The following is a 26,776-nucleotide window of genomic DNA, read 5'->3' on the forward strand; positions in this document are numbered from 1 at the left end:
AGCTTCCTACAGCTGACCTTATGCAACGATAACTCATCCTATCAACTCGAGTAGACTTCCGTATTTGTTGGCACAAAAAGCCGAATGAAAATATCGATTATTCGATTGTTTAGTTCGATATATCGTTTGGTTAGTTAGGTTAGATAAACCTTACCAACCAAACTATAACTCGAATAATCGATGTATCGATCGATATTTTCATTCGGTTGTTTGTGCCAACGGATACGGAAGTCTACCCTTCAGCTCAAAGTAATAAACATGTTCAAAGTAATAAACATGTTCAAAGTAATAGTTAATACAACAATTACTCATTACAACACCGGAGGTAACGACTACGAGGTAACTAACAGGGAAGAGTAATTCCTCTTGGGTAATTACCAGGAAGTAATCTGATCGTTAAATACTTGAATTTAACTAAAGCATAGCTGAGTTCTTCTGCCAAAACGTTTACCAAATATGACTAAGAGTATTTTTAAACTATTTATTTCGTAGTGATGTAATAGGATTTTCGAATTCAACCATGTATTCTTCTCCGTTTTGCACAATGTACGTGTATACAAGTTTCATCATTTTAAGCAATTGATTTTATATTGCTACTTAATTGTATTTGATCATATCTATAACTTAATAAGACTTGTGTGGGGAGCGAGCTGGTCTAGTGATTAGAGCGCGGACTCCGGTTCCTGGGGTCCAAGGTTCAATTCCCGCCAAATCACCAATGGATTTTATCCAAGTGATAACGCTGTAACCCCTAGATCCAGCCTGAAGTAATGGGAAAAACAATTCCAGGCTCGTGCCTAGCGTCCTAGGACAACAATAAGACCTGTGCATTTTAATTGCACAGCAAGAAAATTATGCAAATAACCGAATTGCTTTACTATTTATCACTGATATTCCAGTATGTATGATGATCAAATCAATTTTCAAGGCTTCTGACCTAGGTATTACTCGCACAGTATAACATAATCAACAGAGCAGCAGGTCAGGTCGTGTATCAATGTAACACATGGCCTGTCTGTGTCTGTGTGTGTGTGTTTATTGTGTGGAGATAGTAAATCACACAACAGAACCTCACATATTTTGACTTAGTCTGTGAATTAAAAGATGAATAATTACAAAAACAACGTATTTTATGTGTTACTATGTTATCTTAAAATGATTTACGGTGATCAGGGCCTCTGTAATGTATAAATTGGCGTATAATATTATACTCCATTTTTAGCCCCTGAGCTGTGATATTAATTAAAAATAGGTATTTACCTTCGTCTATGTTTCAATGTATGCAACATATGATACGATAACATTTAATTTAGATTTAATTCATTCTTAAAACGTACTATGACCAAAAGATGAAAAAACATAAAACTAAATTAATGCCGTAAAATTATCTATTTTAAGGCATTGTTTTATGCATGTCTTATACATATATTTTTAAATAAATATTTCCAAGCCCTATTTCTCTTAAGGTTATTCATTGGACGCCATTAAAAAGTTGATAACCACTAAATCGTTTCCAATGCAATTCCGATGTGAGGATCCAATGTTATATAATATGATTCAGGAGATTTCTTTGCAATAAATCTAAGGATGATTTAGAGTTGAGGGATTCAACGCTGCGAATTGAAATATATGTAGAAAAACGAGATGTTACAGCATGATTGTTATTGATACGTTTTTAAAGATACATTAACTTTAGTTTTAATCTCAGAATACTAATATTAATTTAATATTTATGTAAACATTTAAATTATTTTGCTAATCTAATTAAATAAAAAAATTCTCATGATGTTTACTTTGAACTGAACAAAAATTTTATGTAAGTGAACCTTTAAAAAAGATTAAAAATAAATGAAAATGTTTCTATCGCTGTTTTTCATTTAAATATATTTGGTAAGGTAAGGAAAATCGTTTGAAAGTGTTGTAAATTGTTTTGGGATATTTAATCTGAAAGTAGATACATAATATATTTTATAGGTGTGGGAAAACATGGTCATACACTAGTTAGGTTGAATTGGATAGCTTTAGATGAATGTACAAATAGGTTTCTGAAATCTGTAGGAGCTTCTCTTCCTCCAAAAACGTAGAGTACTCTAAGCCACTTTTCGATAGGACCTTTATGCACTTTTAATACACAGTAATTGATGTAACTGACCCATTTACATTAGCTGTATCTAAAATAATCTAAATATTGATCACACTATTGTAAAACGCATATATCTGTGTAATTTTAGCCTCAATGTTTTATATCTCCATCCGGCATGTATAATTTGTTGTTGTATGTTTGTTCTTGTACATAATTTGTTTAGAGATAAGGTATCACTTGTAAATGTTTAGTTTTAGTGACGTGAGTTATTCTGTAAACCAATATTGTATTGAGAAGCGATCAATAATAAAGGCATTTTGATTTGATTTGATATATAGAATATATTTACGCATAAAAACATATTGCTATTCGAATTATTTTAACAAACCACTCTCTTAAATGTATACAATTTACTTAGATTAAAATTTATGTAAACACATTTGTACTTAAATAAATAAATCATCCTTAGATTTATTGCAAAGAAATCTCCTGAATCATATAACATTGCATTCAGGTCAGTGATTATATAATAATAATAATTATATAATAACATTGGATATCAGTGATTATATAACATCGGATCCTCACATCAGAATTGTATTGGGAACGATTTAGTTATTATCAATTTTTTAATGGCGTCCAATGAATAACCTTAAGAGAAATAGGGCTTGGAAATATTTATTTAAAAATATATGTATAAGACATGCATAAAACAATGCCTTAAAATAGATAATTTTAAGGCATTAATTTAGTTTTATGTTTTTTCATCTTTTGGTCATAGTACGTTTTAAGAATGAATTAAATCTAAATTAAATGTTATCGTATCATATGTTGCATACATTGAAACATAAGATGGATGCTGACAGGTACAGTAAACAAAATAAAATCTTAGTGCTCAATATTAATAGTAACCACAATCATTATTTTTCACGAGACCTATTACATTGTACATGTACAAAAATACCTTCAGATGAAATCTAAAGCCCTAAACAAGCACATCACTTCAAACTCCATTCAAGATCCCCCTTCCGACTGTAAGATCTCTAAAATAGTAGTTTTACAAAGACCCAATATCAATAAATAGCAACATCTACGCTATCTGGTGTATTAGTTACCAACTGCTCTACTCATATGTTAAACCTAAAACTGCAGAACAGTTAAAATAGCTAGAATAATTTTTAAGGCAACATCGACACAGTTATGAACAAAAATAATTTATCCTACCCAATACAACCATAAAACCACAATAATTTCAACATACGGTTTATACATAAAATCTGTGGTTTTCGACCTCTAGGTGAAAATTTACTACAGGTACACATGACGGACTACATGTTGCGAACCACAAATATTAATTTTATCATACAATAACTTATGCACAGCTTCTTTCATTCTATCTTATTACAGTCTATCTAATATATACAAGGTCAATCATTCTGTACATAGGTTGATTGTATTAGCCAATACAATATTTATGGTCAAAAAAGTGTTATTAATTTAACACATCTCTTAATTTTAAATAAAATTGTAGAAACCCTAATTTTACAAGTATTTATGTACGAGGTGATGACTATATTTTTATCAACAACGGAGTTTGAAACAACTGTTATAGTTACAATTAACTGAATACATCCCAAAACTAGGACAGTGTCAAATATTTTAAATAATCCCATATAACCATAAGCCAGGTTAGATATGCTACAGGCGTCTCATTCCCCTAATTGGTGTTCTGTCTCATGAATGGGTAATGAGCTCCAAGAGAGTCTTTAACAAGGTAATTTCTGCTTTGAAACTCGCGAGCTTGATTTCAAACTGTCTCTGAAAACGCAGATGTTGTTTCTACAAAGTGCAAATCACCAACTGCGTCACATTTTGTTAAGATATGTGATTATCTGTATTTTCAATAATTTTGCTCTACGTTTTTTTTACAGCTGTCCTATTATTATTAATGCATTAGCTTTGTCATATAAAACATTTATATTTATTTTTTTTTTATATGTGAACATAGCAAAATGTCTTAATACAACTCTTTCCTGAATCAACAATTATTTTCTTTAATTTCAACACATTTAACAATATTAAACGTATTATCATCTATAGAATTGTATTAAATGTTCATATTTCATGTAATGTAATGAAACAACATCAGTCAATTACCTGGTTTGTGAGTGAAACGTTTAAATTTCAAATAATGAGTTTATTATTCCAAAACAAAACAAATGCAAAATAATAATTTTTCTTTGAAATGCGTTGTCACATTATCCAGTACACGTAAAAATAACAAAAACAATTCCATTTACAATTTCGTGAGTCCAGTCTCTTTACTTGAAAATATAATTTGCCGCTCTCTATGGCGTCCCAATTATTTGTGAAACATTTTTGGTTACTTAACAAGGTATGGTCACTTGAAAAGACAATACCTAATAATCTTCCTTGGCTATAACCAACGCAAGAACTTGACTGAGTGGTTTCCATTTAAACATGATGGAACCAACACGGTCTACATTTTAAGCTTTTAATTTTTTTTAAGTATTTTGGTATTTTCAGAATCAAACCCCCAAAAATTTACTAAAATCGTGGTCCTTTTTACAGGTTATAAACCTTAATCTTACTTTTGAGATGAGCAGTCATTAATAGGACACAAAAAAGTGTATGCGCTTAAAACTATTGGATACTAAGTAATTTAGCATAAAACATATTTTGTCTTTATAGGTTTTACTAGAGAACTTATCTATGCCTATTTAGAAACAGTTTATGGAGTTGCAAAAGTGTATAAGCCATGGAATACTACTTCTGACGAGTTGGGAAGTGTTCAAACTTTTGAGGAATTAACCTTCTTATTTGAAAATGAGTAATCAATCAACTATTAAGTCCTTGTTTCTACTTATTGGTGTACTTTATATATATGTTGAAACACTATGCAACAATAACGACGGAAACATACCAATTATAACTTACAAAACAAGTTTTTACAAAAAAATTTTATCTTGATATTCTACACGCCATTTGTATAACACTAACACGCAGCTGGGGAATCAGTCAACGTCAATTTAATTACAGTTTTCTTATGGGTCGCTAGGTTTGTAATTTTTAACATGAAAACGTTATTTTTTTATATAATTAATTGGTATGGATGGTTTTTTTCTACACTAACATGGTTTTGAGAAATCATTCTACTCAGAAACAAACAAACTCTATTAATGTTATTGCGAATTCCCTGATAACGCCTTTAAACTGCTAATGGTAAGCCAGTATTTCTTTATGAAGACCTAAAAACCCTGAAAATTTAAATAACCTCAAAACCTACTTGAAACCGCTTTCCTGGCATGAAACAAAAATTTGAATTACAATATAAAACTCCATAAAACATGAAATTGTTTACAAAATTCTAGTTTTATACTTAGAAAATTATGAAAATAATCATACTTAACCTGCAATAAATCTAAAAATGATAATAATAAGTTTCAAAATTGCTATTAGTGTACACTTTATCAAACTGCAATATCCATGAAAACGTAACATATTGTGCCTACATGAACAGTGTCGTGTTAAAGGTTGAAGAAAAGGTTGTATTTGAAAGAACTTGTATAATAACATGCCGTGGCTGGAACTCGTGTATGAGTTCTTTGAATGGTGAACATGTATTGTTGCCATGCAAGGAGTTAAAAACTGTAATTATGACAGAAAGAAGTTGTGTTAATGTATAAGTGTCGTGTACAAGGAGTGAAGTATAAAATACTCTTCAACTGTAGTATTTTTCACCCAACTTGATTTATTCTTTTGAGTAAAAAATAAAATTGAATAAACGTTCACCTTTTAAATCTGAATAAGTTAGTGTTGCGATTATCCAAAAATAGTAATGCAGTTTCAAAACAAAGTTTTCTTACTTTTGCAACTGGTTTTGTCGGAATATTTGTTACTTTATAGCTTTGTAAGGAGTCAACTGATAGGCCAAGCATTGTTGCAGTCTGAAATTAATGACAGCCTAATTAAGTCGTTGTTGGGTGTTTATAAACACCAACTACAGCTTAACAGTTTTTACAACGTAATTGTTGACTTGGAACTAATACTTTTTACTGAAGACATGTAGTTTTAAATTTACTGGCATTTCGACGATAAATAAGACTGCAATTTGGACGTAATAAAGTGTTGACTATTTCTGACATATATATATTATTTATTAAATTCATTCTTAAACATAAACCTTTTAGGCTTTTCAGCAAAATATATAATGTTTAATTTATCAAAGGTTAATTTCAATTAATTACAAGCACAACTCAAACATTTAGTGTGTTTATTCGATGATTTTAAGGTTTAAGGTTTTACCAGTTTATAAATAGAAATAAAAAACTTTACGTTCGGACATCAGTTTAAACGATATCGAGATAAAGCCAATTTAACATCCACTGGACGAGGATAAGATTAAAAACATGAGTAATCCCAACAAACAAGAACATTCGATTAATGTAATGGTTTTTGCCTAAATCGAGTGTTGGAGGTGGTACAGCTCTCCTCTGGGCTTAACTTTAAAATGAACAGATCATCAATAATGTATACGTTTTAAAAGCAGGAATACAAATCGGTTGGGTTTCTCTCTACCTACTCAGGAACAAGCATTTGTAACTTTGACCGTATCATGTTTTGAATTTTGTTCTAGTTGCCGAAGCCAAAGACGATTTTGAAGTTACCTATCTAAAAAAGCAATTACTGTATGTAATTTTATAACTCACACTCTGTTATGTTTTTACATTATCTAAAAATTTAACATTCACTTAACGTCGGGACCACGTAAGTTTGTAGTTGAGGGAGGAGCCTATTTACCATATGGTTTTGAATGAACCAATGAGAACCGTGCGGCGTTGCCATATCTAATAATACCAGCTAATTTGAAAATATTGCTTATTATATTTGAATTAGTGTTGTCAACGGGTGATGTGGCAACGTCGCACTAGCCTTGTCTTGTGATTGGCTGCCACCAACTGCAAACTTACGTGGTCCCGACTTTTTGTTTTGACTTTTATGTTTAGGAGAAAATACCACACATAAACTGATCTTAAAACTAAAAAATTTTCTAAAAATTCTTCTATGAAACTTTAGCGCGCACAGACAAACGTCACTTTCGGTACTAGTAATGAAATATACTATCCTCCTACTTATAAGAATTGCAAAAATTCAAAACCCAGATTATAACTTACCCTTGTTGACACTAAACTAAAACATCTGCGTTTTCAGAGACAGTTTGAAATCAAGCTCGCGAGTTTCGAAGCAGAAATTACCTTGTTAAAGACTCTCTTGGAGCTCATTACCCATTCATGAGGCAGAACACCAATTAGGGGAATGAGACACCTGTAGCATATCTAACCTGGCTTATGGATCATTTAAATCTTTGACACTAACCGAAATTGTGTATTTACCCATAATAGTTGTTTTTATAACATCTCCTCAGACTTCTGTTTATCGACAAACACTTTTCAAAAAAACATTCTGTTTAACACATAACGTTTTTTTAGAAATAATAAAAAAATTAAATAAAACTGCCTTTTCAAAAAACGTTTTGGTTGGATTAAAATATGTTTCCCTACAAAATACATAAGGATTTTAGGAATCAAAATTTAGATACATAAAATATTTTCTTGACTTAGTATCCCATCAAACATGATTTAACAATTAAATCCATTTCTACATTAATGGAAACCTCTAGGGTTCACCTAAATGTGCTAATAAAGAGAGACTTTAAATTAAAAAACTTTATTACTTTTATCCGGCTGTCACAGCATTATAGGTGGCTTAGCTATTGTTAAAGCTTTTCCCCGAGGAATAATAGTCACAAAAACCTTGCAACCCTGAGTTTTTTTTTTAATTCTAATCCACAGCTTAAAAACCTATTTGTAAATTACCCTTCTATTTCATGGTTTGGTTTGTTGTAGGTTTTAAACAATTACAAATTTGTTCTAGCTGTTTGCAATTGTTTTATGTAGTGGCTGTTTATGTTAAATTACAACAATAGTCATGTTTCTAGCTGAATTTGGTCTTTTCTTTATTTAATTAGTTATCTACTTCGTATGCTAAGTGCAATTTGTAATTTTATTTTAACTACCTAAATCATTTTGTGTTTGAATTAAATATCTGCATTGCTATAGTAGAACTTTGAATTAAACCCCTATATAGTTAAAATAAATTTACTTGAATTATAATGTTATTTATCTGTGGGTTTTCCAGTTCTCAAGATGACTTACTGAATTGTTAACAATATATATACCTCACCGCTATTTGTAACAACTCTTTAAAACCTTGAAATACTATAATAGAATACCTTCGTTCATCATTTAAATGCATCATAATGCATCATAACGAAACTGCTGGGTTATCATAGCGACTTTCCACATATTACAAATTATTATTATTAAACCCAGTTCGTCAATTTCAATTTGACCCATCACCAGAAAACTGTTTACACAGGGCAAATTACCTAAATTAAAGAACATTAAGAGTATACCAAATCCGACAACATTATTTTTCTAGATTTTTTTGTGTTCATGGTGAATTTTCCCATTAGGTGAATGGGTGTGTGTGTGTGTGTGTGTGTGTATGTGAGGTTCTGGTGTGATTTACTATCTCCACACAATAAATACACACACAGACACAGACAGGCCATGTGTTACATTGATACACGACCTGACCTGCTGCTCTCTTGATTATCTTATACTGTGCCAGTAATCTGGACTAATAACAGTACAAAAAGCAATGACAAAAATAAATGAAATGAGGGGTATTAAAAACATTTCTTTAAAAGTGTAGTGGACTATTACTATGCAAGTTACTATACCCATAGCATTTATTTGCTGGAAACGCAATTATAGTTACATGCAACTATTTAAAATACGCAAATAAATCAGCTTCACTAAAAAAGTGATGATAGTTAACGATGCTATGATGTGCTAAGAATCGGAAGTACATAAACGATAATCAACATTTTTGAGTAATATATCAAATATAATTAAGGTGACTTTTAAATTGAACGGTTCCTTATAAGAGCAATAACTTAACGTTTCATAAAAAAAATCATCAAAAGCTATAAATTTTATTTAATATCTTTTAGGAATCTTCTTAATCGACTGGTGCTATTTCTAGTGTACAGTTGTCTATAGGTGTAATACCTAATCCAACTTTATATTATCTTGGATCACAATCATATGTGTTCCCCTTTCTGTTTACGTGTGCATCTAATGAAGTATGATTAGAATTTCTGTAAGTCAAATCGACACGTGAAGCTATTAACTTAATAACCTCTCTAAATTACAGTTATTATAGCTTGACAGGTCACACAATAAGAACATTGGTCAATCAAGATCAAGTTGTACAATTATGACGTTTTTTAGTTGCGTGATTTACAGAAACAATACAATGCGATTCCGGTAACGAAATAAATTTGATAAAAAATGGCAGAACAATTTTTATTGTGTTTTACCAAGAATTTATTGTATTTCGTCTTGATGAAACAAGGTATCAACATCTAAAACATGTCACAAACGTTTGTAATTTTTTTTTGCACATCTGTTCACTTAAAATCGACTGTCTTTAACATTCAATTCATCAGGCTTACATTTAAGCGGACCGATACAATGGACGGAAAAATGTTTAATATACTGAACAATATTTTTATTGGGAGATTTCATTATTTACAAGAAAACCCAATTTAATGTGTTACTTCTTTTCTACTTGTCTTCGACTTGTCTTCTACTTTTTTTACCTGAAAGCACAAATACGTCAAATAAAACATGTAATAATATATTTACAACTTGTTTTTACTATATACAGTTCATATTTACTAAGTTTTCATTACACGTCCAGCGAAACATTCCCATGTTAATACCAGCTGTAAGAATGTGGTTAGTATGAATATTTAATACCCTAGTGCCTTAGCTTTTAAGGGACTCCTTATTAGATTACACGAAGCCTAAAACAAACCATTAGATGGGAAGAATAAAAACTAATTAGAAATTATAATGCAAACCTTTCCTTTAAACTGACTTGAAAATATCGACCTAACTTTCTAAGTACGTAACGTATTTCTAGTATTTCTAAAACATCTAATCGAATATTCAAAACACGTAGTGTTTTTTCGTATAAATGGAACAAGTATTTGGTTTAATCATAGAGAACTAGTTAATGCTATTAAAATACGTGACAACGTTGTTATATAAAACTTGACTACGACAAAAAAGTGGTAATAGGGTAATAATTGAGAAAATTGTTACTTCTTTCATGGAAAGTAAAAGTTTTTTATGTATTCTCGCAGTTTGTCATGATCAACAGTGTGGGGTGTAATTCGGACAGGCCATGCATCAGATGAAACAAATGACTTCCTGCTAACGAATATTGATAGATCAAAACCTGGGATTGTAAACTCACTAGATAGGGTTTAAAGCAAATTATACATTTTGTTACATTTATATAAGTGATTGATCTTAGTTTAGTTGTAATCTCGAAAGATATCATCTTAAATATTCAAATTATTATGTTTAAAATATGCCTGAAGTGCTCAAATAACTATATGAGGCCCTTATATTTTGTTAGGTGTAGTGACATCTGAATTCAGTAAAGACTGTAAATGCTGATGACCCTAAAATGAAGACTATTTCGTCAATATAAACGCAATTCCTCCTCTCTAAACATGGTAATCTGGTCTGTCTGTGTGTACAAAGTTGTAAAATGAGATTATCATACAGAGTTTCAAACAAACTCCCTAATCTAGCAGTCGAGAGTAATCCAATAACACATAGTCTAACTGTCAAACATTTCATATTCATAGTCTCTATGGTCAGCTGGTAGACACACTTTTATATACGTTAACAATGCAATTTTATTTTACTCTGTGTAATATTTACTAGTGTGGTAACAACTACGATGGTGCATTAATCCTTTACCTACTATCAGTTTCAATCAAACAGAACAATATTCAACAAAAAACTTACAAAACAAACACAAACAAAAAACAAAACAAACAAAACCAAATACATGCATAGTTTTTCCACTAACTTGATAAACTATCACCAATTATCTCATATCCTAAAAACAGTCCCTAAAGGTCTGTTCTGTAATATGAATACCATAAAAAATAGAAGCAAAACTGATGAAATAAATGCTTTGTAAGCTGTAAAGTCTTGGGAAACGAGCTGGACTAGTGTAGAGCGTGGGACTTCGGTCTCCTTGACCAATCGCCAATGGAATTTATTTACGTTATAGTACAGTACTACAACTCCCTTTAGATCAAGCAAAAAATAATGTGGAAAACAATTTCAACCTAAAAACTAAAAGTAATAGTAGAAAATAAAAGAATTCAAATCCTAAAACCCTGAACAAATAGAATTTTACCAAAACTTAACGTGGTCACAGATTTTACTAAACATTTAGTATAATTGATTACCAACAACGAACTATAATATACTTTAGTAAATCTTACTTTAACATTTACTTATATTACAAGTTACAAACCAGTTAACTTTCTCATAACCAGTAAACTCCCTCATGTGAATTACAAGCGCTAAGTTACTACAGAATAGTGTTTAAAAGTACTTCATAAGATGATAAAAGTACTTATTAAGAGTTATAAAGTTATAAATGTACTTAAACCGAGAAACTTTATGACTTGGCTTAACTTAAAGACTCTTTTCTAACGTTTGTGCTTTTACAAAGTACTTATGAGTTGGTAATCGTAATACAAGATGTTGATAGTTTTATGGAAACATTTATTTACATACACTTTTAGCAATTTAATTTTAACATCTCATAGTTATACCCTTCTGGATTTATTTTCTAATGATTTGCAAATATTTTTAAATATGACAAGATCGTTTGTCAAAGTCTATGTTTCATTATAGTATTCATGTCGTGTTGTCATTTCTATTTCTATATATTTTTCCTGAATTTTCCCTGAATTCTGTATACTTTGTAAAACACACAGGTAACTTTGTTAAACATGAACAACCGTTTAAGTTTGTTAAACACATGTAAAAGCTATCCACTACCCATAATCCTAACTATCACCAGTATTACAGATATTTATCAAGAGATATAAATGTTTTATGAAGAATCTTATCTGTAGAGCACGTAGACTGCGTGGTCAGACCAATATCGCAAGAAGGGTCTTAAAGATGCCTTACTGGATAACTGTACGTGCGAAGCGTAAGTCAGCCTCTAATACTACTGAAACCAATTAAGCTTTGAGATAACCTTCTTTTTCACTTAAACATACACCAACATTTATCTTTGGTGGAGAGAGAATTCTTTATATACGATTAGCTGGATCTACAGCTTGAAATGCGGAAGAAAACCCGAGTAAAGTTTGCATTAGACCATAAGAAATTAACTGGACTTGAACCCGTGTCCCGGAACTAAATACCCGTTCTATAAAAAATCATTGAATTAGCTGTTCGAAGCTTTAAATCACACATTAAAACATGATGGATTTCATAACAATAGTTAGGTCGAAACTATTCCATTTTTTTAGTACAAGACTTATTCACACGACTATCTTTAGTCTGTCAAAAAGAAAATTTCAAAAATCGATCCATCGAAGTAATCGATTCGATCCATATAAAGCCAACCCAATAACGACTGGACGAGATGGATTAAAACATCTGTAAACCCAAACAAGTGAATCCGATTAATGTGATGGTTTCTGCGTAAATCGAGTTTCGAATGCGAATACTTTTTGTAGCTTTCAGAACGGAATTCATTAAAGCCTTTACCAAATTGACCTCTTATGTCAAATTGAGTAGTTTTAGGTACAAAAACTTTGAGTGCACTGAACTTGTAGGTGGTTGTAAGTTAAAAATTGGGCGTATGGTCCATGTAAGGGGGTTTTAAATTCAAAACTCTATAAGCAGATGTTTTTAAGCTCGGAGATTTAATCTGCACGTAGGTAGTTTTCAGTGTCTTTTATAGAGCAGAAATTTGCTGGTTTTAGAAATAATCTACGGTCCGTAGTTGGGCAATTTTAGGTTCGAAACTTTATTCCGTAGGGACGTGGTTTTAGGTTCAAAACTGATATGTGTAGTTTCCAATGCTAATTTATAATCTGTGAGTAGGTGGTTGTTTAATTTATAATGTCAAATAATGAAGGTGAAACGTGTAACAACACTTAAAAGATAAATTTGTGTTTACGCTACTAAGAACATACAATATTATACATGAAAATTGTATAGATGGACTAAATTGGTTGAACACTCAAATCATCCTTGTACCTAATAAGCGAATTATAGGTATGTTTAATAATATTGATTAGCACATAGTTCAGGGAGAAGAGTTAAAGAAAGTATCGTTGGGTGACAGCTCTGGCGTTTATTAGAATGATTATTCTAAGTTAAACGTGCATAGACAATTTCAACATATAATATGTCTCTTAGTTACGTTTTTTGTACATCAGATCAATTTCACTCTTATGAAATAAAAGTTTTAAATATTTATGTAAAACTAAGCTTTTCAAACACCTTTTTCAACCCTTAGAAACAACCATATACATCTGAATAATGACTATTGTGTCATTGTTTCTACACTTTTAGACTAACCAAAGGCAGTAGGAGTTTCGGATTTAACAAGACAAAGAAGGGGTATAACGCAATGTGTGCAAAAATGTTGCCCGCGGAAACTCAAATGTTTGAATTGCATTACGTGCCTTTGTTGAAAATGAAAATATTCCTCCTTTGAAAATACGCATACGTTTGTCAACAATATAAATTTCAATATAAGGGTGCTTGGTATACAAAGAGGTGAAACATTTTTTTATGTTTTTTTTTTTATAATTGAAGAACTTATTATGTATCAATACGTTACCAGAATTTTAATTTATCCTAAGTACCCAGTTTTAATTTATCTTTCACGTTTTAGAGTCTTTCGTTTAATTTGTGCAAAGGATAATGTAGAATGGTGTGATGTGGCTTTTGTAGCTTTGTTACAATGATCAGCTGTTTCAAAAGCCAAGAGATATTAGTGACTATTGGATAGTCAAAAGGTATGAACCAAAATTTACAAAAATATTAGCTGGATCCATTTAATATTATAATAATTGTACTAACTTTTCTCAGGATCGAAATCAAACTAATTGATACATTATCGACAAAGAACAGTTTCATTCATAAGATCATTCAAATGCTGCGCGATTGGCATTTTAGGGCTTTTGTGGTGGATTGTCTACAATTATACTTAACAACTGACGCTTAAAACTAACTATCATAATAGACAGTTGATTAAAATGATAATATGTAACCATCTCAATATCCAAAAAGCTATGTGCCTAACATAAAAATTAAAATGTAATATGTTGTGAGTAATAAATAATTATATAAAGCTTGAACCCATTGAAATACAAGTATTGTTAAGTATAACAAAACGAAGGCGTAAAAACATTCAAACAATTGTTGTAAGATCCGGAAACAGCTGTCTTGACATTGCAGTTACACGGAGAACTTCCGGTGCTTGGTGAATTTCAACATCCTTATGTTTCTTTGAAAGTTTCACGTTGCTGTTGCTTAAAAGGAAACATATTTCATACAAAATGTAAATTTATTGTTACGATGCATTAAAGCTGTGGTTGCAAGCATTAAAATTATAAAGAAATATACAGCCTATGAATTACCATTATAATTATATTTTTTAAATTAGCTAATTATTACAATAACCACTTTTTATGTTTTTTTCGAACTTTTATCAAGAAGACTTAATAACATAACAGGTCACTAAGCAAATTGCCTCGGGATAAAATGTTTATTCGAAAGGATTCCTGGAATTTCTGTTTGTTTAAAATATAATTTATAGTTGGTTGCAATTTGCAACTAACAATTTTAAAATAAATATGTGTTAAAATACCTATTTTTAGTTGTTATAGATCATAGAAAATATTTATCTCATAGTAAGAGACAGAATATTGAATAGTAAATTGGCATATTTAATCTATCTCCGTCCAAACATACAATATTAAATTTTTTTAACATAAGCCTCTCACCAAAGTTTTCATTGCTTAAAACTTATTGTTGTAAAACGTTTTACGAACATTTTACAGGTGGTACAAGGATCCATACTTAATAAAAAAAATATCGCATTAGAACTAGGTAGCACACTAACTGCATAATAATGTGTATTTTTTTACAAAAAAAAATATTTCATAAAAATCCTTCCGGCAAATTGATATCACTAGTATGTATTGATAAAGTTTGAATTGTTTCTAAATGCATTCAACGCATACAAACCAATATGATCGTCTTGGCGTTGAAAAAATAAAAACAGCTGTTTGTTTATTCAATGGTTATTCAATAACAATGACTGTGGGAAATTCTTCTTGGGTAGGTCATGAGGTTTATAACCCTACAAAACGTGTTAAGTATAACACTGAATTTTCATCTGGTAAGGTATAATTTTTATTTAACGGATTCCTAAAATGTATTTCACAACTAAATGAAAATGTATAAAAATTATTAAGATGAAGGATGCTCTGTTAAATACACGTCTTTCTCAGCTTCAACTCATGCAAATTGTATCTGAAAACCTTTCCTTTTGAATTCAAAACTTAAACGGATGTTTGGCTTATTGTACCACTGATATAGCTACACATTTTATCCCTCATTTTAAAGTCGTCTCCAGTTCTAGAAACAAAAATTAATTAAATTATTTTCATTTTGAACGCAAAATGTTGAACAAAGTCAAAATTTTTGGGCAACTCAATGTCAAAGCACCCTTTTAACACGTAAATTATTTCAGTAACAAAAATAAAGGCAGGTAATTGAATTTTGGCTTTTAGCGCACTTTGTGATCGGCTGATTCAATAATGTCATTTATCTATAAGTATAAAGGAGGATGTTTGTATATATATATATTTGGCAGTGATAAACTCAGACACTGCTGAACCGATTGCCACGAAACTTGGTACATACGTGTAGAATTTCATGGAATAGGTTTATACACCATCAATTTCGTGATCCGTCCAATCGGCTCCGCCCCAGTGGCTCTGGAGTTTCCCATATTAATATGTTATGTCTTATGAGAAATGGAATTAATGAATCTTAACAGCTGTTTCAATTAAACAAGTTGGTTCTGTTCTATGATGTTCAATAGCATTAAAGTTACAAGGATTACCAACAGGGTGCAGCACTATTATTTCTTTTACATTTATGACAACAGCTAATTTGCAACCAAAAGGTGAGTGAGCATAGCGAACGAACCTCATCCTGGAGGCGAGTTAGCATAGCGAACGAACTTCAACCTGAAGGCAAGTGAGCGTAGCGAACGAGCTAACCTGAAGGAAAGTGAGCGCAGCGAACGAGCTCCAACCTAAAGGTGAGTGAGCGTAGCGAACGAGCTCCAACCTAAAGGTGAGTGAGCGTAGCGAACGAACTTCAACCAGGACGTGATTGAGCCATGCGAACGATATCATCTTGAAAATTAAGAAGTTAAACGGGGCAAAGCCCTCGGGTTACAGCTAGTATGAAATAATTGGCTACAGCTGATACTTTTTACAGATGGGATACCTATTTCGAATACAAAACCAGTTATATGAAGCAATTTCAGATAGTTTATGCTCGGTTCTTTATCCATTCACCGCGGGCTCTCAAACTCCGCTTATATAAGTAGCAAGTCACGTATAGGTAAGTAAACCCATCGAACTATCCTAACTTCAACTTCAACCAATATCAACTTCGCAGCACTTCCTTACTTTATCGCCTCTTAAACGCTTGGGATTAATAGATTTATGGAATGATCAATCTCGGTTATATCAATCTACAAACTCTAGTTTAAACTAGTTAAGTTTTTAATCCATAGAAATGTTTATCCTCTCAAACCTAGATTACTCAATTTCAAAATGGTGTATTTGGACTCTAGGACCTACTCGTTTAAACTAAAGTACTATTATCGTTGAAGCCATTTGGGCCTGTTTGAAGAGTATACTTCATCGTACTAAAGTTGTTTAAGTGAATCAACAAATTAAACAACATTGGTGCATTCTACATTTTTCTCTTTATAAATTTGCGAAATTAGTTCCGTCCGTCCGGTTTTTCTATTAGCAAACAGCCTTAATCGTCCCTGTAATATCTATTATAATATCAATAACAATCAATTGCAATATCTATTACTCGACCAACACTAATTAAAATTACTGGAACATTCAAAGTTTCGTAAAAAAAGTATTTTTTGCAATGGAATGTGTGTTGCATTGAAACACGGTCACAATCACAAATCAAGTTAATAATTATTTGACAGTATCTTCATTGTGTGGTACTATTTCTTTTGAGGGAATTATCGGAGGAATCTTGGTAAGAAAAATGTGGGTCAAAACCAGAAATCCTCAACCCAGCTGTCTCTCTTTTCACTAATTTCAATTATGTTTGTTAATCCTTTTGGTAAATATTAGCAAATAATACGTATTTATTTATCATAGGAAATAAGCACAACTGAAAACACTTTTTGAAAAAGTTTCAATCATTTGAAGCTGGTACAGTATTTTGATTTAGAATTCTTATCGAAAACTCTTCTCTGTATACTCTTTTATTTGTGTATTATATTACTAAATATTATATTATTACAATATAACCTGGTATGTTATTCGAAATTATTTTCCCGTAATCTTTGTAAAAGATCCCTTTATCGTCCTACAACTAAGATCTGTAGAATGTTTGTGAATTTTCCTTCATAAAAAAATAGTTCCCGATTTCTATAGATACATAGTTGAACTAATCTAGATATTTACTTCAAAGTGAAATAACTCTGGGAGAAGAATCCGAAAGCTACAAATTTAGCAGGGATAAAATATTAAAAGTCCCTTCCATAAGAGTGTACACGATTCGTCAAATCCAATAAAAGACGAGTTGAAAGTTCACATTGCGATTCTGACGAGAGTTGTAAACTATTGTGTATTCTAACCAGGTGTAAACCAACCACTGTGGCAAATATTGCAATTTCACACTCAGCTCTTGTGTTTGTATTTCCTTTATGTCCTCTCTTCATTTACTTTATAGAACTTCATCCTAAAACGTATAAAAAGTAAAACTACACAGTATGTTTATTTTATTGCAAAGACAATCTATTTTCCATATATTAAACACATGGATTTGTAAACAAGTCAACTTTAATAAAGGGTGTTTATTTTCAAACACATGTCAAATTAAAAGTTGAGACACATTTTAATGACAAAGCAAGCTTATGTTGGTATCCGTGTTTCTATAGTTAATTGCCGATCAGCTGATATGCATTGATGCTTATTTATTTATGGGTTTTAAAGTTATTCTCCTTAAATTAGTATACGTCAATAATAGTTTACTTGTATTATGTACTACAGTAGAATCACAACCTGAAAATCTTATTTCAAACCTTTCTTGGTTAATTAAACTAATAGTTTAATTTTAACGTATTATTATAAGTTAACTCTTCGAAGTATGGGAAACGCTGTGTTGTGTCTTATTCACAAATAATTCACAACTACACCAACTATGCAACAACGCATATCAGCTGATCGGCAATAAAGTAAATACAACAGAGATACCAAAATATATGGTTGTTTTGTCTTTAAATGTGTCTAACAGTACTTTTAATTTGGGTTGCGTGTGAAAAAACCTGTATTTCAAATCATATTTCTTACTTTTCCTCATTTTTAGTTTTTTTTTCTAGTGTACCGTGTTCAACATGTATAAATTAATACATTTTAACTTATCAAGTTATTACATTAAGAAAATTGATAATTTGCTATTTTAGCTGCAGTAACGTCCGGACATACACGAGCAGAATTTCAAAAGTTTTTGTTGATTAATCTAAAGTCTAAAGCATTTGCATTTTTTCCTTCCATTTTATGGTAACTTATATCTATTCGCAAAGCACCTGGATATAATAGTTTATTAGCTTCTACTCACCTATTCACTGCGAGTTCTCTCAACTTAAATGGTATTATATACCAAGTCACGTATCTGATAAGTAAACCAACCATCCAACTATCCTAACATCCACTTAAACCAATATCAACTTCAAGTTTGCCTCGCTTTATCACTTTTCACACTACTTGCCTTTAGTTTTAACATTACCTTCCATAATCAAGTCAGAAGCAACTATACTATTCATCATGTATTATTTGTTTATGCGCTTCTACGTTTCAAAAATATTTAATTCAGCTAAAGTTTGTAAAAAGTTTAAACGTACTAACGTAATTATTAAATTTTTAACTTTAGAGTTAGTTTAAAATAAAACTCAAAACAAAATATTCTTCTGTGGTTAAATTTTCTAAAATAGAAGATAAGTTTTTATTTTAGAAAAAAATTATTCTGATTTTCATACAACACAAATTAGCATATATAGGCAAATTATGGACGAGATAAAGGTGGACTTCCATATATGTTGGCACAAACATGCGAATGAAAATATCAATTATTCGATTGTTGCATTCAATATATCGTTTGGTTAGTTAGGTTAGGTTAACCTTACCTAACTAACCAAACGATGTATCGAATAATCGATATATCGATCGATATTTTCATTCGGTTGTTTGTGTCAACATATATGGAAGTCTACCCCGAGATAATTTCTTTTAATACATTGACCAGTCGATAAAATTTACTTATTTGTTCCTAAAGATGTGATAACAGCTCAAAAATTTGGAAATAGCTAAAAATGACAAAATAATGTACAGGATAAACTTGACTTTATGTTGAATTATACATACAAGACCACTTATGACTAAAGACTGATTTATTTCATGGATTTATTAAGAATACATACTATTAACGTGGCTTTGTAACTATTTACAATAAAACTGTTTAAATGTTAGGTTAAATTGTGTAACAACTAGGTGTTTACAGCTTTTTCATCAAGCTATGTGAATTATATTTTTTCTGATAGGTTTACGTATCCAAATCTTGTGACGAAAAATATATATTTTGTGAAGCAAAAAGAGGGTTAAAAAGTCACCAACGGGGAAAATATCAAATCCACTTCACTAAAAGCATACGCAAGTCCTCAAATCCGATGAAACACAAGTTGAAAGGTCGCATTGCCATTGTGTATTCTAACCAGGTGTTCCAACCACTGAGGATATATTGTACTGACTCAACTCTTTTGCTCAACCTGTTTTTATGTCAATCCACACAATATTACTGAGATTAAAAGGTTTTGCAGTTATAATTAATTTACTGTAAGTTTCATCGGATTAATATAACCATTGACTATGCAGGTGTATAGTCAATGATATAACGCCTTACGGCCTAATAATTTGGTGATATATTAAAAATCAGCTATTTTATATTGAAACAAATGCAAAAGTGTTCATACAATGTAACATAGAGCATCTTGGACTATGTTGATATTAAGAATGAGAATTATTCTTAATTCAATCATTCATTACAATGCAAGCTATAATCCTTAGTGTTAAGTGGTTTTACACATAGAATATACACTCACCATTTACACTCAATAGTGGTAAATTGGCAGTAAAATTACTTAACTCACTTAATGTTTTGATATTTTACACTAAATACCATTAAAGCCTTAAATCTGAAATAATCATGACCCATGTTGATTTCATTCAAAACTCAAACCACTCCAAGACAAAAAATTAGATGATATTAGTCTGTAACTTATGACTCGATTGGATGGCCTTGAAAAAAAAACAACTAAACAGTCACTTCTAAAAAAACATTATTTTCCCCTGCATGTAATATCATACGAATACTTGTTACTAGTCAATTATTTAGAAATATCGAGTTTTTATTACGCTCTTACCGTGTTATCTAATTACAACAAACAATTAAACCATAAATACTTTATTTATTAAGTCAGTGATACAACTTACTCTATTTAGAACCTTCAGGGAAAAGTATGTCAAATGAATTGAACAGATTCACGTATGAGAATCTCATGTAGATTTGAAGAGAAACTCACATTATTGATGCAGCCGCACTAATTACTGTAATTGTTCTCAAAATCACTCCTGACTGCCTAGAGTGTATAGGCATTTGGTAATGAGGGAGTACAAGGCAAATGTAGAACATGTATGGTTTGTAGGGTTACATGAAAAACTAGTGTTGTTTTCTCGCAATTACAGATGAAAAATCTTCTTTTGTAAACCGTTAGATTTGATTAAAAAATAAGTTATTAACATTACTTCATTTAAATGGAGGTTGTAGGTTTTACAACGAATCCAAAAATGAGTAACAGTAATAATTTTTAGCTATAATTTTATGTGTTTTATATTTCGTCTGATTTTGATAATTGTATTAGTTTTTGAGTATGGAAAAAATTACCTTTAAGATTGAATGGACAAAACTTAAAAAAAAACTTATAGAACTTGGAATATGTCTTTGGCAACTTAAATGTATGCCATTTCAATAAAAATGTAATTTTTCATTCGATCAATTTCCATATTGATTCTAAACAAAACAATATACAGTGAGTTTAGTGAAGGCTGGATTAAAATTGGATGAAAAACATGACATCCAAATAAACCAGGATATCCAATTAGGTTGATGGTTTTTGCTTAAAGCGAGCAGGAAACTACCCTACATAGCTTAAAAAAGGGAATGTATGCAATCACTTATTGTTTTTTAACTGTTTAGCTACTATCCTAGTACTCCTTTTTCATTTATTAATAATTAACTTTATATTAAACATTATCACACAAAAACGCCACAAATAATTAACATTATACGGTTTGAATTATGAGAACTGAAGATTAACTGGTTACTGTGTAACAAATAAAGAAAGGGCTCTTCTTATGGATCGCTTTAAGCTGTCATATCTTCCTTCAAACCAGTTGTTTGAAAACAGTTTATCGAGTTTTTTATTTCATTAGGTTCTAGACGTCAAGTTCTTGTAGTTTTTATCAAGAATTTCATCTTCTAATTGTGAAGGGAATACTTTGTTTACAGGTTAGAACATATGGGCTGTTTCAAAAATTAATTGTTTTTACGTTCTTTCCAAGGTACTAATCGTAATAAGATACTCATGGTTTATTTAAGTGTAAAACTTCAATTAAATTGACATTTGCTCTCCAATCAAACTATTTTGACTGACTAACTCCACAGTAAGGTTTTAACGCTCGCCAAACACATTTCGATATCTCTTTATTACGAACTGTAAGCTATAAAATACTTAGTTTCCATCAACAGTTCCATCATAGAATGTTAGTTTATCGAGTTTTTTATTTCATTAGGTTCTAGACGTCAAGTTCTTGGAGTTTTATTCAAGAATTTCTTCTTCTAATTGGATAAAGAATACTTTGTTTACAGGTTAGAACGTATGGACTGTTTCAAAAATTAATTGTTTTTACGTACTTTACAAGGTACTAGTCATAATAAGAGAATCATGGCTTACTTATGTGTAAAACTTCAATTAAATTGACATTTGTTTGGTGCCCAATCAAACTATTTTGACTGACTAACTCTATAGTAAGGTTTTAACGCCTATCAAACATATTTTGATATATCTTTATTACGAACTGTAAGCTATAAAATACTTAGTTTCCATTGTCAACTGTTTTTTATATCATAGAATGTGCTTTTTCCACTCGTGTCATACTTATGGGATCAAAAGTATATTTTTATCTGGTTCTGTAATTGCATTTCTCTTCAGTAACCTCTCTAAAAGCATGTGCAACTCCCCAGATCCAATAAAACACAAGTTAAAAGATTACATTGACATTCTGAAATGTTATCCATTGTGTATTTTTCTAAGGTAGTATAAACAAACCACTAAGGTAACTATTGCATATTTTAGTTGTCAATGCTACTTTATTTTCCTTATCACCACTCTTATGTCAACTCTACATTTACAGAACTGATATTTCAACACTAAAATTTAAATTTAACGGTACAACGAACCAATTTTATAAACTATACTTTGAGTGGTACATTAGTTGCTTTGTAATTTCATATTTGTTAACATACTATTTTGCAAATGAATAAAAAACAATTATTAAATACTTTAGGACAATCGAACTCAAAACCCAGTATGATTAAAACACATTAAATGTTACATATAATCACAAATTTTAATTTTTAATCATATTTAAGTAACTGAAGAGATAAATTTCTGAAAGTTAGAAACTTGATAGTATTATATAAAAATATTTTGCAAACCTATGTAGGCTAACTAAAATATGATTAAATCCTTCAAGCGAGCATTTATTTTTACCAAATATGTACGATTCAATTTCCAACTGTGGTAACACATCCCGTTTAAATAAACGCATCCTTTAAAGTTATGTTTATCTAACGATATCACAAGCGAAGAAGAAGAATAACGAAATTTGTTTGACAATACGTCCACGGAAACTAAAACATTTACATTGCATTAGGTACCTCGGTTAGGAAACGTACCTCGGTTTCATTTTGAGTTTATACTATAGTTTGGGGAAATGGTTTGTGGACAACTGTACAACTTAGGCAATTCTTTTTTGAAATATTTTAACTTGTTTCAGTAGAGTATACCAACTGTCGTACTTTTAACAATGGTTAATAAAATTGTTCCCGAACCATCATATTTTCAATCTATCTCTCAACACTACACTAGTTAATGTAAAGTATTTGTATAGTCAGTAGCATGTTTTTTTTCATTACTATACTAATTCATATAAGGAAATAGAAAAACAGTAGCATAATGTTTTAGGACATAAAAATAAACAAAACTAGAATAGATGTGTTAAAACATAACAATAAAACAATATAAGCAAGACCCGGAAGTAACTGTCTCGTTGTATTGTGTTCCTATACAAGGAGAAAACCCTCTGTTGAAAACCTTTAGGTAAACCAAAATTTCTTTTTTAAGTTTTTTTAATAAAAGGAAAACTATTTCACATTGTCAAACCAGCTACACAAAAATTCCAAATCTACTACGTTTTTCAACAAAATCCAACAATAAACTAAGTTTTGCAACAACAATCGACGTCTTAATCCAATGACGTCATATTTCAACAATAGCCTTCCCCACCAATAGGCGAGCAGTAGCGCTGGAGTACCTCAGGGGTCTGCGCTGGGTCCCATACTGTTCTCGCTCAGGATATCACAGATTATCAGTATTAGCTGACTTGACATTGTGCATCAATTGGTCACCGCCAGCCGCCCAGGCTTACGTACGTGCAAGTGTTGTGAGCGTGTTTTTGGTTTTTTAGTTTAGCACATTTTGGATTTATTATTTATCTAGGTAAGTGTGTGTTTTGTTAGTTTGATGTGAATTAGTCTTTGTGTAAAAAGGTTGTAAATTACGTCGATGGAAGAATATTTGGTTTTGAAAACAAGGTTTTCGGGTTTTAAGACAATAAACACAGTGGCTGAAGTATTAGATACATTTTAGCAAATATTCTCTATTTCTATATAGGAATTATGGTATTACTGGAGGTCTCATGGTAAGACCTAGACCCTGGACCGATTCAATTATTTCAACTCGAGTAAAATCCATCCGATTTCAATGACATTTGTTGCAAAAGTGTAAACCTACGTTCAAAGAGTTTGAGAACCATAATGACCGAACCTTGGGATTGGGATTGGCTTTTCACATTTTCCCCCTTAATTTATAAACCCTTTTCCAATTTCTTTATCACATTAATTTAATGGAGAATGTTGATTATAGTAGTTTGCTTCTTTGTGGATATATGATGTTGATCACATTTTGAACAGAGTAATAATTTATTTTGTACTAAGGTAATGGTGTTTTAATAAAAAATAATATTTATTAGATACCCTTTGGCAGTAAGTACTAATTAAAAATATTGTTATGCAAATAAGAAAGATTTGATATTTGTAATTATATATTTTAATGAAATAATCCAAACGGAGATTTGCTTAGACTGCAGGTTTGCTACAGCGGGGGTGTTATTTCCAGTTCATTGGTTCATTGTGTGTCATTTTCATTGAATGTAAAGCCATAGTTAAACCAAGGGGGAAAATAGTTAAAATTCATAATAATTGTGATTTCGGTGACTTAATAAGAATCAGTATAAAAATGAATCTAACTGTTTAAAAATATTTTTTTTATATGGTAAACAATAAGAACCACATTGAACGTTACAAAAAAAATGTAGTTAACCTACGCCAATGATGAATTTTTTATTATGTAAAACAAAAATGGTTACCTAATAGTTTTAGATTCAATAACAAACTTGACCAATTCTTATTCAACTTTAACTGAAACATAACAAGTTTTATGCTTAAGACAACGTAAACATAAAGGGTCAATTTTGTTATTAAATTTCCTTCCAAAAGCCAATTTTTTTTAAAACCTGTCCTACGAAAAGAAAGTTTTTGAAGCCATATTTGTCACATTACCTCACATGTAGACTATAATCCACGTTTTACACATTGGAGTTTAAATGCAAAAAACATTTACACATTTAGTTACGTCAGAACCAATTAAAAGCTTTTAAACTCTTATTGGATTTTGCGATTTATAAGGAAATCTAGTAACAGCAATAAATCCTTTGATCCCCTTTGGCTGTCTCAATTTCTACCAGAGTTGATAATCTTTATTCCATCAACGGCAAATGTTTTTGTAATCCTAATAAATCAAATAATGTTTTAATAATTGAATCTATTTCATATGATCTAGTGTGTAAAAGGTTGACGCGATTGGAAAAATGTAGTAAAATCGTTTTATTACAATATCGTAAATTCAATTTGAACTGTAACATTCTTTTCGAAAGGCATATGTTAGATATTGAAATAGGAACATCCCAAATAAGACTAAGAAGTCTATAAAACATTTATTTTATCTCTTTATTTTGAGAAAAGTGATTGCAAAGCCCATTTTAGACTTATTGAGCATTATAATTTGTAAAAAACAGGTTAGGATTAACTGTTGTATATTTCAATCCAAGCATAAATACTAGCTAAAAACCTCTGCCATCATAAACAAAGTTTAAAATATTAAATAGCTAATGACAACATTTAGAAAACCCAATCTTTATGAGTATGACCAAGAATAGTAAACTTCATATTTTAATACTAAAAATAGTAAATTGTAATGCATCTGTCTAATAGTCGTATACATTCAATCCTTTAAAGGCAAACTCTACATTTATGGTGGTTATAAGTTTTACACCATTTTCGTAAAAGCAAAATTTATTTTTTGATAAAACGACTTTGCTTCTGACTGGGGAATTTAAAAAGGAAAACATAATGTTCCCAAAGTGAGAATATTCTCTAACGGCTACCTTTATTGATGAAGTTTACTGGGATTTTTTATCGAAGAGAATCGACTTTCAAAGGGACCACGGTCTTGCAGGCGTTGAACAGTTTGATAAAAGAGTGCCTTAATTGGTTTTAAGCTTTGACATAAAAGAATAAAGGGCTTGTATCAAGTAGCTTTCAAGCCCTGTCCAGTCCTTAGCTAAAATAGCTGCATACGTAGTTCACCGTTTTCTAATGTGTTTTTTTTTTATTTCACGCATTTATTTTTTAGAACTGAAATTACTAACAACATTTTATTCAGCTATTATAAATAAAGGTGGAATATAATTTATGTAGTATGGTAAAGGTAGACTAAATATCTAATAAGTTGTTAGTTGTGGAAAAGTTACCGATCATCAAATAACTTTATTTGTATAAAAGGCTTCTCAAATTCAAAATTTATGTAATTTCTTTGTTGTAGTCGCATTACATAACAAAGTTTGGTTGTACAAAATGTTTTCCTTATCACCACATTTCAACGGATACTCATTATAAAACCACG

General features: G+C 30.7%; 1 protein-coding gene across 2 annotated transcripts in view; it reads left to right on the plus strand.

Annotated features, from left to right (window-relative positions):
- LOC128992496 (leucine-rich repeats and immunoglobulin-like domains protein 3) overlaps nucleotides 1–26,776 on the plus strand; it is a 205,557-nt gene that overhangs the window by 161,344 nt on the left and 17,437 nt on the right. Inside the window, exon 1 of one of the 2 annotated variants that reach the window (XM_054416093.1) lies at nucleotides 24,144–24,253. The exons of the other annotated variant lie outside the window; for it this stretch is intronic. The gene's annotated coding sequence lies outside the window, so the exon portion shown is untranslated. Of the gene's footprint in view, nucleotides 1–24,143; nucleotides 24,254–26,776 lie in introns of those variants that run through there. 2 annotated transcript variants of the gene reach the window in all.

This window comes from Macrosteles quadrilineatus, unplaced genomic scaffold (genome assembly GCF_028750875.1).
Source record: "Macrosteles quadrilineatus isolate MER2022 unplaced genomic scaffold, UCM_ALF_1.0 Scaffold_1__1_contigs__length_201487025, whole genome shotgun sequence".
In the NCBI taxonomy this organism is placed as follows: domain Eukaryota; kingdom Metazoa; phylum Arthropoda; class Insecta; order Hemiptera; family Cicadellidae; genus Macrosteles; species Macrosteles quadrilineatus.